Source organism: Anomalospiza imberbis, chromosome Z (assembly GCF_031753505.1).
Source record: "Anomalospiza imberbis isolate Cuckoo-Finch-1a 21T00152 chromosome Z, ASM3175350v1, whole genome shotgun sequence".
NCBI classification, from domain to species: Eukaryota; Metazoa; Chordata; class Aves; order Passeriformes; family Viduidae; genus Anomalospiza; species Anomalospiza imberbis.
Genome location: NC_089721.1, coordinates 1,119,651 through 1,132,819, shown reverse-complemented (window position 1 = coordinate 1,132,819; position 13,169 = coordinate 1,119,651). Strand labels below are relative to the sequence as shown.

General features: G+C 47.8%; 1 protein-coding gene across 2 annotated transcripts in view; it reads right to left on the bottom strand.

Moving 5' to 3' along the window:
• Positions 1-13,169, bottom strand: part of ZBTB7C (zinc finger and BTB domain containing 7C) — a 150,687-nt gene that overhangs the window by 119,628 nt on the left and 17,890 nt on the right. The gene's annotated exons all lie outside the window — the stretch shown is intronic.

The following is a 13,169-nucleotide window of genomic DNA, read 5'->3' as shown; positions in this document are numbered from 1 at the left end:
CCTGTCATGGGCAGGGACACCTTCCACTAGCCCAGGTTGCTCCAAGCCCTATCCAGCCTGGCCTTGGATGCTTCCAGGGATCCAGGGACAGCCACAGCTTCTCTGGGAATCCTGTGCCAGGGCCTCCCCACCCTCACAGCCAAGAATTCCTTCCCAATATCTAATGTGAACCTACCCTCTGTCAGTTTAATTTTCCTAAGGAGGCTGCTCCTTTCCTCTGGACTCCTAAACTAAAAAATCTGCTGGTATAAATTGAGATCTGGGCTTTTCACCAACTTGAATCCTCCAGCTGAAAACCAAGTGCATGAAGGAAATCCTCTTAAGCACTCCAGGTGTCTTAGTACTGGACTGTGTTAGTACACTGCACTAAGGTACACATGCACTCTTCCAAGCAAGATGCACTAAAGGTTCCTTGACTCTTTTCTGCATAGAAGAAGCCCTGGCCTTGTTGATTGGCACAGCAGATAATTTTGGTAACTATTTTGCTCATGTAGAAGTTCTCTGTCATTCCAGGTGAGTGGATCATCCCCTGCATCCTACTGCATGAGGGGATTTCTCCCACCAATCCCACATCCAGAAACACCCCATGCATGAGCAGTGGCTCACCTAAAGGAGCAATGGCAAGGAAGAGCTCCAGGCTTTGGAAAAGGGGGTGCTGGATACACGTTTTGACATTTAAGGAATGACACAAATGTACTTTCTCGCAAGCAGTGTCTGATGAGCTCTGCTCAAGATCACGTGCTAGGAGCAACAGCCCCTGGAGTACAGTAGAGTAAAAATGGTCTCTAACAGAGTATTTGGCCGTTATATCGGTATTAATCCCCTCAGCAGCTAAATTGTGGGAGGCTCATGAAATCTCTCTTTTCCCCACTGTACCAGTGAAAGTTCTTCAGCAATTTCCATCCAAACAACTGTCCTTTGTGAATAACAGGACCATTCATGGAGTATAATTTTATGACCTCATTCAAGCAATTTTAGCCAAATTGTGCTTCCTCTCTTGAAGAGCTGCCTTTGGTGAGGAGAGATTGTTCGCAACCACAGAAGCAACAAAAATACACGTTCTTTACTTCCACAACCTGGTCTTTTTTGGGTTTTTTTTTTTTTTTGGTCATTTATTTCCAAAATACCTGCTGTCTGTCAGCATGATGCTTCTCCTCTGACAGAGCCTATAACCATCACTCAAAGATCATGGCATCTCACAAGAGTTCAGTGGAAAATGAGAGGAAAAACTCCCTGGGTACATAACTGAAGTTTTCATTTGAGGATAGGGGGTGGATTAACTCAAAGAAAATTAAATCAGCTCTAAGGTCTCAGCTTTCTGCTGGTACAAGCAGTTGCAAATTCCAACACAGAGAGAAATCCATGTCCACATCCATCTCTCTGAAAGCAGCAGGATTGTCACTTCAGGAAATAACATCACAGAATGGTTTGGGATGGAGGGGACCTTAAAGCTCATCCACTCCACTCCCTGCCATGGGCAGGGACACCTTCCACTGTCCCAGGGTGCTCCAAGCCCCATCCAACCTGGCTTTGGACACTTCCAGAGATCCAGGAGCAGCCACAGCTTCTGTGGGAAGCCCATGCCAATGTCTAAGTGCATATCAGGATGCAGGGAAGATTGCTTTAATCGCTAGGCTGACAAGGGACAAAATATACCTTAAAATTACGGTGGGACAGGTCTAGGGTGGTTTGATAGGAAAATGAAGAAATAACTATGCTGGATCTATGCCCCATTGCTTCCCCAGTGCTCCCCCATATCTGCATCCCTCAGCCTGTCTCCTCTCACACGGTGAACTCTCCAGGATGTGGATAGCATCCTGCATTCTCTCAGCCTGGAATCCCATCTGCTGCCAGGACCTCTCTACAGAGAAGAGGCTGGCCCCTCCATCTTCTATCTCCTTTCCATCCCCAAATTTAACACCAGGCTTTGCTTTACACCAAGATCTCTATCTTAAGTCATTCCATGTCATCCCATTCCACTTACCACAAACACTGTCATAATCAAAGCATAAAAAATAAGGAAGGAATAGAAATGGAGAGAGAGATCCCCTCCAGCATGTATCTGTGACAGGAACCATTCATGTGCCTGTAGACCAGCAGAAAAGAACCCACCAGTGAAGAAGGGACACCAAAATGACAGCAAGAGGGATTTTTAAGAACAAAAAAGAGAGGAAAACTATGGCCACAATACAAGGAACCACTTTCTAAGCTACTGAAGACAGAATAAAACACAAAAACAGTTTCTTCTCCGGCCTCTGCTTGCAGGAGGCCAGCAAAAGACTTGAGCAAAACCCTGGTTGCATTCCAGGCCTGATGCATTTAGGGAAGATGTGTGCTGTCCCTAAAAGACCCCACCACTCCAGGCAAAGCACACACTGTCACAGACACCCTTTGGCTCTCACAGTGACTAAATTTACTAAAAATACTAAGCAAAACTGCATTTCCCAGCAATAAAACCCCCTCTCTGATGGCATCACTGGAGATCCCACTTGTGCATTAATTCAGAGGATACCCATTACCTATTAATTAGAGGACACTATTATGCAAATAATGACAATTAATTAAACCTTCACTTATTAATCTAATACAGTCTCTTCCTTGCTGTTCTCAAATACACCCCAGGCAAGCAGCTACATTTTTTTTAACTATAAAAGTGGCAGTCTATGGGCTGACACTTCTTTAAAGAATGTCTTTAATATCAAAATAAAGTAAAACTGCCTCATCTCCTGAGTGCAACTGCAATAATGAGATGTTAAAACCAATCTCTCCCAGCCTGTTGGGCTGAGGGAGATGGGATGTTTCCTTCCCAAAAACCTCATCCTTCTCCTAGGAGACTGCTTCTCCTCACTGAGCATATCTGGGCAAACACAGTCCAGATACGCTTGATACTTCTCTGGCTTTCACCCAAATCAGCTTTATAGGAAACACATAGCTCCTGCGAATCACAGAATCCTAGAATTTCAGGTTGGAAGGGATCTTTAAAAGTCTAGTCAACATCCCTGCCATGCACAGGGACATCTTCAAGTACATCAGGCTCAGAGTCCTGCCTGAATTGGTCTTGAATATTTTCAAGGATAGGGCATCCACCACTTCTCCAGGCAGCCTCGGGAGGCACCACTGCTTCCCTCTTCCTCCTCCTCCAACAGCCACATCTTTGCACTGCTTAAGCACCCTGTGTTGCAGGGAGAAGGCACCTCCTGAACCACAGCCTCCTCCTGAGATGCACCACCTCCCCTGACTGCCACGTGTCTTGCCGTGCTCATGTGTGTGCTCTCCACCACACCTGGGACCTGCAACACAACCCCGAGACAATTTTCAAGAGCCACACTTACTGCCACCGTGGCAAATCACCCTCTGCCTCGCACTTTACCCCTTGCATTTCTTTTTCCTACCAGACAGGGCCCTCGTTTTTCCCAGGCTGTGTGTGCAGAGCCAGGGCATGGGAGTGCTCTTCCTCACTGATCTCATCGTCTGCCAGCGTGAGGGATGGGGGTGCCTTGTTCTGCAGCTCCTGACGTGACTCAGAACAGCCTGGGAATTACACTTGGAATAAGTGATTAAAAACCCTGACTTACTCCTCCTGACTTACCACGCAGGGGCAACGCTCTCAGCAGCACCGATCAGAGCTGCACCCTCCTAAATGAGAGCAAAATGAGGAGAAACGCGAGCTGGTACTCCTCCAGACTGCTCCCTGGGTGTGTGGAGGTGGGAATAAGGGCTGGGAAAGCCCTCAGAAGGGAATCACCAGCATGCATTTCATCACTCTCTGAATCCCAGCACAGAGTTGCCTCCTTCAAAAAACCCTTCTCCAAGATGCCAGTCTTCTCTAGGCCAGTAACTGCAGGCAGTAGCTCTTCGGAAAAACCAGAGGCACTGCAGTCGCTTTGAAATGAAGGTGCCCAGACCGCCAATCATATATTTTGTATATATCTCAAATATTAAAATAAGCAGCTTGGATTTCTTTGGTAGGGAGGGAATCCTGGTGGGAAGAAGGAAACTGGACTTCAGAGGAGGAAATACAGGGCAAAGGAAGGGTTTGAAGGGGAAGGGAGGAGGCCCCTTGACTAGAAGCAAAAAACTACAGCAAAATAAACTTGCTCAGATGGTCTCCTGGGGATCTGTGGCCTGAAATTCCAGCTACCTCCACCCACAGATGAGAAAAGAGCTGGAGCAGCAGAGACCTCGAAGATCCACCCTCAGCAGTCCATGATCATGGGCATCAGCTGGTTTTACAAATCTCAATCACAAGAAGTATCTGGCCAATTCCCCTCTATTTTTTCTGAAAAGCTCCATGCTGTTGAAGCCCCATATTCCCAGGTGCTCCCTAAGCCTCCCAGAGCTTGGGAGAAAAGTATTGTCTCTTCCTTCCCCAGGTGGAAATAAAAGCTCAGGAATTCAATTAGCATGTAAGAATGCTCAAGCCTGTGTGCTTGAGTCTCCCACATGGAATTAACTTACGGGCTTCACAGCTGAGGACCAGGTAAACAAGAGATTCCAGCCCTTTATTTAGGTACCCACCAAAATCAATTTCATGTAAGTCAGCCTAGAGTGGTTTGGTCAAGGTCATGCATGGAGCCTGAGCAGAAATTGTGAAGAACCAAAAGAAGATTTAAAGGGAGAATAAAAGCACTCTCCTTCCAAATTCTGAATTACTTTGCATTAACCCAAGCCTGTTCTGTCCTGAAGCACCAACCCAGCCATGGAGCAGCTGAACCTAAGGCTTGTCCTTTGCTCATCAGCAGAACTGAGCCCAACTGAGCACAACATTCAGCTCCAGCCTCCTCAAGAAGGAACTGAGCTGTGTGCTCCTGCTTTGGCTGCCAATTCCATAGCCCAAGTCTTCTCCTTCTGCTGTCATTCCCACCTCCTGCCAGCTACACTGTACACAGTGGTGATACCACATCCCAGCGGGATCACAGAATCCCAGAAGAATTCATGTTGGAAAAGAGCTCACAGATCATCAAGTCCAACCTGTGCCTGACTCCCACCTTGTCACCAGAGCACTGAGTACCATATCCAGGCACTCCAGACATCTTCCAGGGATGGGGAGTCCAACACCTCCCTGGGCAGCCCCTTCCAATGTCTGACCACCCTTTTCATGAAGATGGACACTCCTTGGCTCTAGTTAGGTTAACTGGATGACCAGCAGTCAAAGGCTCCCCATTTCCTTTTAACTGCCCAAAAACTCCTTCATTTACCTCTTCCCTTCCAGGTGATTGTCCCAGCCATGCCAATCCATCGCTGATTTCTATAAAATTTTCAAGAATCAAAGTAACAAACTCCGGGGCTCCTTGTATTTGAAAATAAAGTGGAAAAATCCAAGCTATTTGTTGTTTTGAATTTGGCATTTTGTGCAAGTTTTATGAGGCAACTATCTAAAAGTCTGGGTAATTAGTGTAAATCAGGATCATTTCACTGCAGACCTTAACATTCTCCACCTCCTTAATGACAGAGACATCAGAAGAACCACAGCTACTGGCTTTGGGCATTGCCTGAATGTTGCATCCTTACAATTCCCTGACCATATTACAGAGAGGTCCACTGACCTTGCCAGAAGGGCATATTATCATGCTAGGCCAGCTACTACTGCTTCACTTGCAACATCAAAAACAATCCCTGCTCTGGAAAAGGAGGGAGATGCTCCACAAGCAAGGCGGTGGAAACACAAAACCTGGAGTGACCTGTTGTGGTCACACAGGCAGGTAGTGGCCAAAGGAGGGAAACACCCCAGTGTCCTCCCAGGGAACTCTCACCTCCTGGGATGAATTACAGCCCTCCCCCAACATCAGCTTTTTGCCATTTGTCCTCACCTTTCTTCCTCCCACAAGATGACCTCTCTGTAGTTACCTTGTTCTGCAGCAATTGTGGACATCAGCAGCATTCCCAGCTGCAAGTAAGAGCTGACTGACGGCAGGATCCAGGAGGAATCATAGACAGGCTAGAGTTGGAAGGGACACTTAAAGGTCATCTAATTCAACACCCTGCCGTGACATCTTCAACTAGACCTTGTTGCTCAGAGCCCCATTCAATCTGGCCTTGAATGCTTCCAGGGATGGAGCATGCATTACCTTTCTGGGCAACCTGTTCCAGTGTTTCACCAGCCTCATTGTAAAAACCTTCACCGTTTTGCCTACTTAAAACAAACTCTCTTTTAGTTTAAAACTGTTATCTCTTGTCCTATTGCAACAGCTCCTGCTAAGGACTGTGTCTCCATTTTCCATGTAGACCCTTCAGGCACTGGAAAGGGCTCTAAAGTCTCCCTGGAGACAGGCTGAACACTCCCAGACCTCCCAGCTTCCTCCCATGGCAGAGATGCTCCGTCTTATGCCAGTCCCCTGCAAGCCAATGTGATCTCAGCAAGCTCCAGCATGTGGCAGAGGGACACATCGTGGTCCCACACCACACAGGGCAGTGGTCCAACATGAATATGGAAGTGTGTGCAGTGGTGCCTGTGTGTGCCTTTGTGATTGTGAGAGCACAGACTGGGCAGCTACCTCCTCCCAGACTCACACCAGCACCTCCCCATCTCCTCCAACACCAAGCACAGCCCTGACAGGATGTAAATCCACACCAACTCCAACGCCTTCATCACTCAGCCCTGTCCTTCTGCCTGCCACAAAATGGGAAACAGCCTTGAAATAATGACTATAATTACAGTTTGGTAGGTCTTAAAAGTAGCAGAGAAAGACAGCCCTCCTCTTCATAACATTCCCAGTATAACATGTCACAACAAATGGCCCAAGGGAAATTTGTGGAGCTGGATGTAAATATTTTGATGTGCTCATGACAAAGCTTCTTGGTACTTAGTGTCCACTGCAAAAAAATTGGACCGCTCCCCATGCTTGCACCTCTACCCAGGCATGCACCCTCATCTGCTGTACAACAGGGGCAAAATCCACCTGCTCCTAGGAGTATTTATGACTTTCCACTGAAAGAGGGCTATGTTCCTTTTCTGTTTCATTTAAAATAAAATAAAAAATTAGAGAGTGGACAGGCAGCTAGGAATTTCTGAGGTTTGACAGCCCATAATCAGAGATGAACTCGCCTGAAATAGAAGGAAACAAGAAGGAAACAAGCCCCTGAACTGCTCCCCGTTCATTTTTAGCAAGCAAACCAGGTGAGCACAGCAACTGCTATTTACCCTCTGAGTCACGGGAAACAGCACCCAGAACAGATTCTCTGCCAAAGCTTTGCAAGAGTGTAAAAAAATAAAAAAAAAATAAAAAAACATACAAACTATTTGAAACAAGTCTCAGAGCTTGCAAATTCCCTGTGAAATCCAGGCTTGGGATAACGAAGAGCTCCAGGGCTGAGGTCAGGCTGCTGCCGAGCACCTGCACTTAGCAATGCATCATTGACCGAATTCTGCTCGGGGCATCAAAGCCCCACAGACGTCACCGGCTGCACAGTCTGGCCCAGTAACCCGTAATTTCCCTGTAATCAGAAGCAACAGGGTGAGAGTTTGAGTGGCCATGCATAATGCATGTCCTCTGGCACGGCTCAGGGAGCAGGAGATGAGCACCACAGCTGGCAGCACCAGCCACAGTGCTGGAGAACTGGACGCCCCAAAACCCACAGAACAGCTCCAAGTGCCCTGTAACAGCCAAAAGGCTCACCTCCCTCTCTGCTCCCAGCTTCTTCCCCATATTGCCCACGCAGCAGTCACACACAGATGATTTCACTGTAGCTGGTAACTACCTGCTCGTGGGCATCTGCTGTTTCTCAGCCTGGATGAGGGCTGAGCATACTGCTCAAACACATCACCCCCTCTCTCACAGAGTATGAAAAAAGCCAGTTGAATAGTTTACCAGCTGTAAGCACCACTCATTTTCCAGGCATGACATGCCCCACACTCAAAAGTCCCTTGTAGTTTCACAACACTCTATGGAATTGCTCCCTTACAGCCTGTTGATGCTACTTTCCTTCCCATTCCCTCTACCAATCCACCACCAACCTCATGGTCATCAGCCCAGACACCCTCCTGCCATCCAGCATCCAGTACACACCCCTACACATCAAGTTCCATCCCTCACCACACCTTTGGGATGACATCCCCATCCTTACCCCCACATGAAGGGAAGCTGGTTTTATTCTGCTTTTCCCTTTATTTTCCCTTATGTATTCTTCCCCAGCTCTCCGATCCTTCATTTCCTATACTCTTGGTTCTTCCCTAAAAATCTCAGTAAGTTTAGACATCCCGGGGAACCCCTAGGGCATCTTATAGCAAGTTCTACATGATCCCAAAACACTCTTCTCCCCAAAACTGTAATAAACTCACTCCAGCAAGGACAACCCTGCCCTTTAGTTTATATGGTTTTCCAGAAAGAGACTTCCTCACCTGGACCCCCACAGGTGGGTTTCATTCCAGGGCCAAGGTTCTACCAGGTCCCTTCCCCATGCAGAGTCACAACTCCACTGGCACAGAAGCCAAACTGGGAGCACATACCAGGGCCCTCCTCTGTTTTATGTCAAAAAGGCATAGGACTGAGCCCAGAAATCATCCAGGCCCACTTGCCTGGGACACCAGCTACAATGCCACGCTTGGCCCCACCACGGTGAAGCAGAAGCTCATTCAAAAGGTTCCTGTAAGCCAAGGGTGCTCGTTGTGGCAGCTGCAAGCAGCAGAAACCTTCTGCTGGAAAAGGGCAGCCAATAAAACTCCCCAGAAATTTCGGTTAGGTCCTGCTGCAGCCAAAAGATCTGGGTTTGTCTGGCAGGAGGGCTCTCCCCGATCACAGAATTATCACCCTTCATTTACCACCAGGGTGTAACCTTTAAATACCCTTCCTTCAAGTGACCAGTGCTGAGCACACCCCGTGCATCACTGCTGGAAGAGGATCAAGTTAAATCATTACAGACCTACCAAAAAACCATGTGAACAGATCACCTGGAGAGCACTGGGTGCTTCCCAGTCCGACCTCAAGCCAAGACCAGCGGAGGGAGCAAGGAAAGAATCAAGATTTGAGGTTGCTGAAGCAGAGAGACCAGACAGTCAACGTCAAGTGATGTTTGCTACTGCAAGTTTGCCAGCAAAGAAAGGAAAAGCCCACCTGACAGACACCTCGGGCTGTGAGACTCAGCACATCCAGGGAAGGTCAGCAGACAGTGAGTTGGAGAGAGGTGGGCAGATGGCACAAACTGGGACCTACTGGAAAATGTCTGCAAGAATCGGTTTCCTACAGAAAACAGAGTATCTAGCAACAGTCCTCTTTGTGAAGACAGCTCCAAGTGCTGCTCAGGAGATCTGTTTCCAAAACTTTCACTCAAAGTCAAGGTTTGCTGTTGGGACTGAAGACTGATGTATTTCTGCCCTTGCTCAGGCTACATGTCTCTGCTCAGAGGATGGGACACAAGAGCTTTCCCACACCACCAACAGCAACTTGCTCTTTGCCTTTCTCTGTTCTGAACTTGTGCTACCTGGCAGGTATCACACACTTCTTCAATCTCTCTCCCCCCTATCCAAGCTGCAGCAAGGGGTGAGCCCCATGCATCAACTGGGGTGCAAGACCCTAAAACAATCTTGGTCAGACCCTGTGACATTGCCCGTGTGGTTTGTATAAATAAATTGATGGGGACCCAAGGAGTAGAAGAGGATTTCAGAGGGGGAAAACCCAGTGATAGATCTACAGCTTGAGTAATCTTTACCAGGCTCTGCCACTGTCACCAGCCAAGGACCCTCTCCCAGGATACGGGGCCACCACAAGCTCTTCCCTTGCATGTTCCTCCCCACTCTCAGGAGCAGGGAGGTTTACAGACACAAACACCTCTGTCTCCCCAGAAAAGAAATTAGTTTTGGGAAGTGCACCACACCTCCAAAAGACCTATGTCCTTCACCCCACTCCATGTCCTGGCATGCCAGCACCCAACATGCACAAAATGCAACCTCAAGTCCAAAAAACACACTATTACCTAAACCCTCCATCTTCTCCCCACACACTGAGCAGATCACAGGCATCACTCTCCAGGGCATGTATGGTACTGGGTTATAGGGGTTAAACTTTATGGCCTCAAAATCAACATTTTAAACCCAAAAGAGGAGGTGGAGGGGCATGACAACATGCCATGCCCTAAGCTGTGTGCTCCTGCACTCAAGGAAATATCACCTAAATTCTTACATAAACCCACCCCAAGCCCCGCAGGTGCACCAAGGAAATTAAAACAAAAACTGAGAAAGTGAAAATAAAACCTGAGAAAACTAGAATTAAACCAAAGAAAATTAAAATGCAAACTACCTCCTGCAATATGACGGCTCCCTGGATCAGCTGCTGTACGTCCTCGGGAGTTTTTGGGTAGAACACCTCCACATCAGCAAACCAACAGTACCGAAATGACTGCACCCCATCTTCTGTCTGCAAAAGCTCCAGCTGGTGGGATTTTTTTTTTTTTTTTTCCTACAGCGGTTTGACTCAGAGGTCTGGCCAGACTCACAGCTCTCAAATTCGTTTAATAAATCATCTCCTAACCCCGCCCAGAAGCAAAAGGCAAATCTCTGTCTCCCAGGCACCTCCTGATTGGACTAACGTGCCTCTTGCTAATGACCCTGCGAGGAGTAGCACAGCTCGAGTGACGTGTTTATGAAGATAAATATTTTAACTTCACAGTTTAGCACTGTAAAGTCGTTCCAGCCGGAGAGTCTCTTTAAGTTGGTTCCAGGAGAAAATGCCTCGATAATTAATTTTTTTTTTTTAATTCTCTTTTTTTTTTTTTTTTTAAGCTATGAAGTATTAATTGCAGTGAAATATGTGGCGTGTCTTTCAGGTGCAATTAGTAGCTGCTGGTGGATGGGAAAAAAACCCGGCTGGTGAAGCCCAGGGAAGGGATGGGAGGGATTTCTCCCCTCAGCAGAGGGAATGCAGCACTTTGCCCTATCTAATCTCACTATAGCAACGGGAAGACCTTGGCAACCCTGATCTTTACGGTTATTAAGATGGGAGCGGGAAGAGTCGGGAGCACAGTGCCGAGGGATGCTCGGCTGGGAGCCCAGCTTCCGAGGAAATAAAGCATCCTGTCTGGCTCGGGGGGATGCAGGGTCTGCCAAGCTCCCAGGGTGGGGCAGTAGCCCAAGGCTGGCTCCCCAAAACTTTTTTGCGGTGGCTTTTTATGCTGAAGAGGAGACATGCATTTCCTCATCACACCCTGGAGAAGGATCTCCAACTCCTGCTGCTTGAACCTGTCTGGAAGAAGCCACAGAGATGCTCAAAGGGCTGGAGCCCCTCTGCTCTGGAGCCAGGCTGGGAGAGCTGGGGGTGTTCACCTGGAGAAGAGAGACCCTTTAGAGCACCTGCCAGTAGCTAAAAGAGGTTTCTAAGAAAGATAGGGACAAACCTTTTAGCAAGGCCTATCGCAATGATGATTTTAAATTTAGAGAAGGTAGGTTTTGACTAGGTAGAAGGATGGAATTTTTACACTGAGGATGGCAAGGCCCTGGCATAGGTTGCCCAGAGAAGTTGTGGCTGCTCCATCCCTAGAAGTGTTCAAAGTCAGCCTGGGTGGGGCTTTGAGCAACCTGGTCTTTTTCTAGACATCTCTACTCATTGCTGTAGGTTGGAGAAGATGATCTTCCAACCCTAACCATTTAATTATTCCCTAATTCCACCAAGGATCCAAGAAGATGCTGCTCTCAGGACCAGAGGCCAAGTCTGCATGCAGCTGCTGTCCCCAGATTCAGCAACAAGGACATGCCCAGACAGGATGGGGACAAGGAGGCTCCCCCATAACCGCCACCCAGCCCGGGGCTGCCAACAACCTGACCCACTGCCATCCCCTGAGATTGCTCACTCTCAGTTCTCGCCAGGATGATTCACACTCAAATGCAAAGGCACAAAGTGCTCAGATCAGTTTATTGCAAAATAGTACATCCTGGTGACTGCCTGGCCCAAAGCCACTTCAGTCCCAGGCTCCCAGACAGCAGGGACAGCCCCAGGGCTAACCTGGAGGCCACCAGCTCCTGCCCACAGCTTGGTCCCACCTGGACAGAGAGATGTGGGAGGTCTCCCCTATCAAAAAGGGATACTTCACTAAAACCTCATTAGTCCTGTATCCTCCTAAAAGGGGAGTTCAGGTTGCTAGAATCTGAAATAACAATCCCTACAGCTCTCTGACCAGCCCTTTGAGTATCTCCCATCCCTTCTGCTGCACCAATTCACCATGACAGACACTCACCAGAACAGGCTACTGACTCAGGGAGGGCTGCCTGGGGACCCTCCAAGGCTCAACTGCTTTTACTACCATTCACACTGCCAGTAAAATAACACCAATAATCCATTACAAACTTCCAAGGCAGTGTGAGTCAGTCTTTTTGGTGGCAGAAGTTGTTTGTCTATAGCTCTGCTCTTCTTGGCACCTCAAAGTCCTGGGATCACATTCCTCCCACAGCTTCCTCTACTACCAATTTCCACACAAATTCAGCTGTTTCCTTCCTTCCAGCAGCCTGATTAGCCCTAAGTTTCTTCACCAGGCTCTAAAGAACTGCCCCACAACCCAACCCTAGCAGAGGTGCATGCCCCCAGCTCACAGCAAGATAGCTCTTGGTGCTCCATGCTAACTTCTGCTCCCCAGCCAGAGTACTGGAACTTTCCCCACCACCAAAGTCCTCAGCTCCAGCCACATTCTTCATGATCCCAGTGTTAACTCCTCCAAGGTTTTACCAGCATTACAACACAAAGCAGGCAACTGGGCCAACTCCAGACAGAACTAGATGCTGCTGGTCATTTTTTCCAAGGAAAAGAAAGAGAGGAAGCCCCCACTTAGCTCTGTTGGGTGAAAAACATCAAGGCAGGCTGTGTTAAAATACCATTATGAATGGAGAAGCAGCAGGAAAAAAAAAACCTAAATTAGACAAAGCAATTTAATTCCCATTCAAGAAAAACTTTGATCTACAATTCCCACCCCGCAGCCAGCTCTTCAAAAGGTGAATATTGACCAGCTTCCATAGAGCTCTTCTGATGGTGAATATTGACCAAATTACATGGAGCTCTGCTGATAGTCACCTATACATCTAACCCCTCAGGACTCTTCTGAGTGTACAAAAGAGGTTTTGCTTGCTTTTATTTTTTATTTTTGACTGGGCTGGAAAGCACCTCAGCCAGAACACACAGCACCCTTGGTGCACATTAAAACCAAAAGCTCTCAAAGATAAATGTCAAGATTTTAATAACTTGACCTTATCT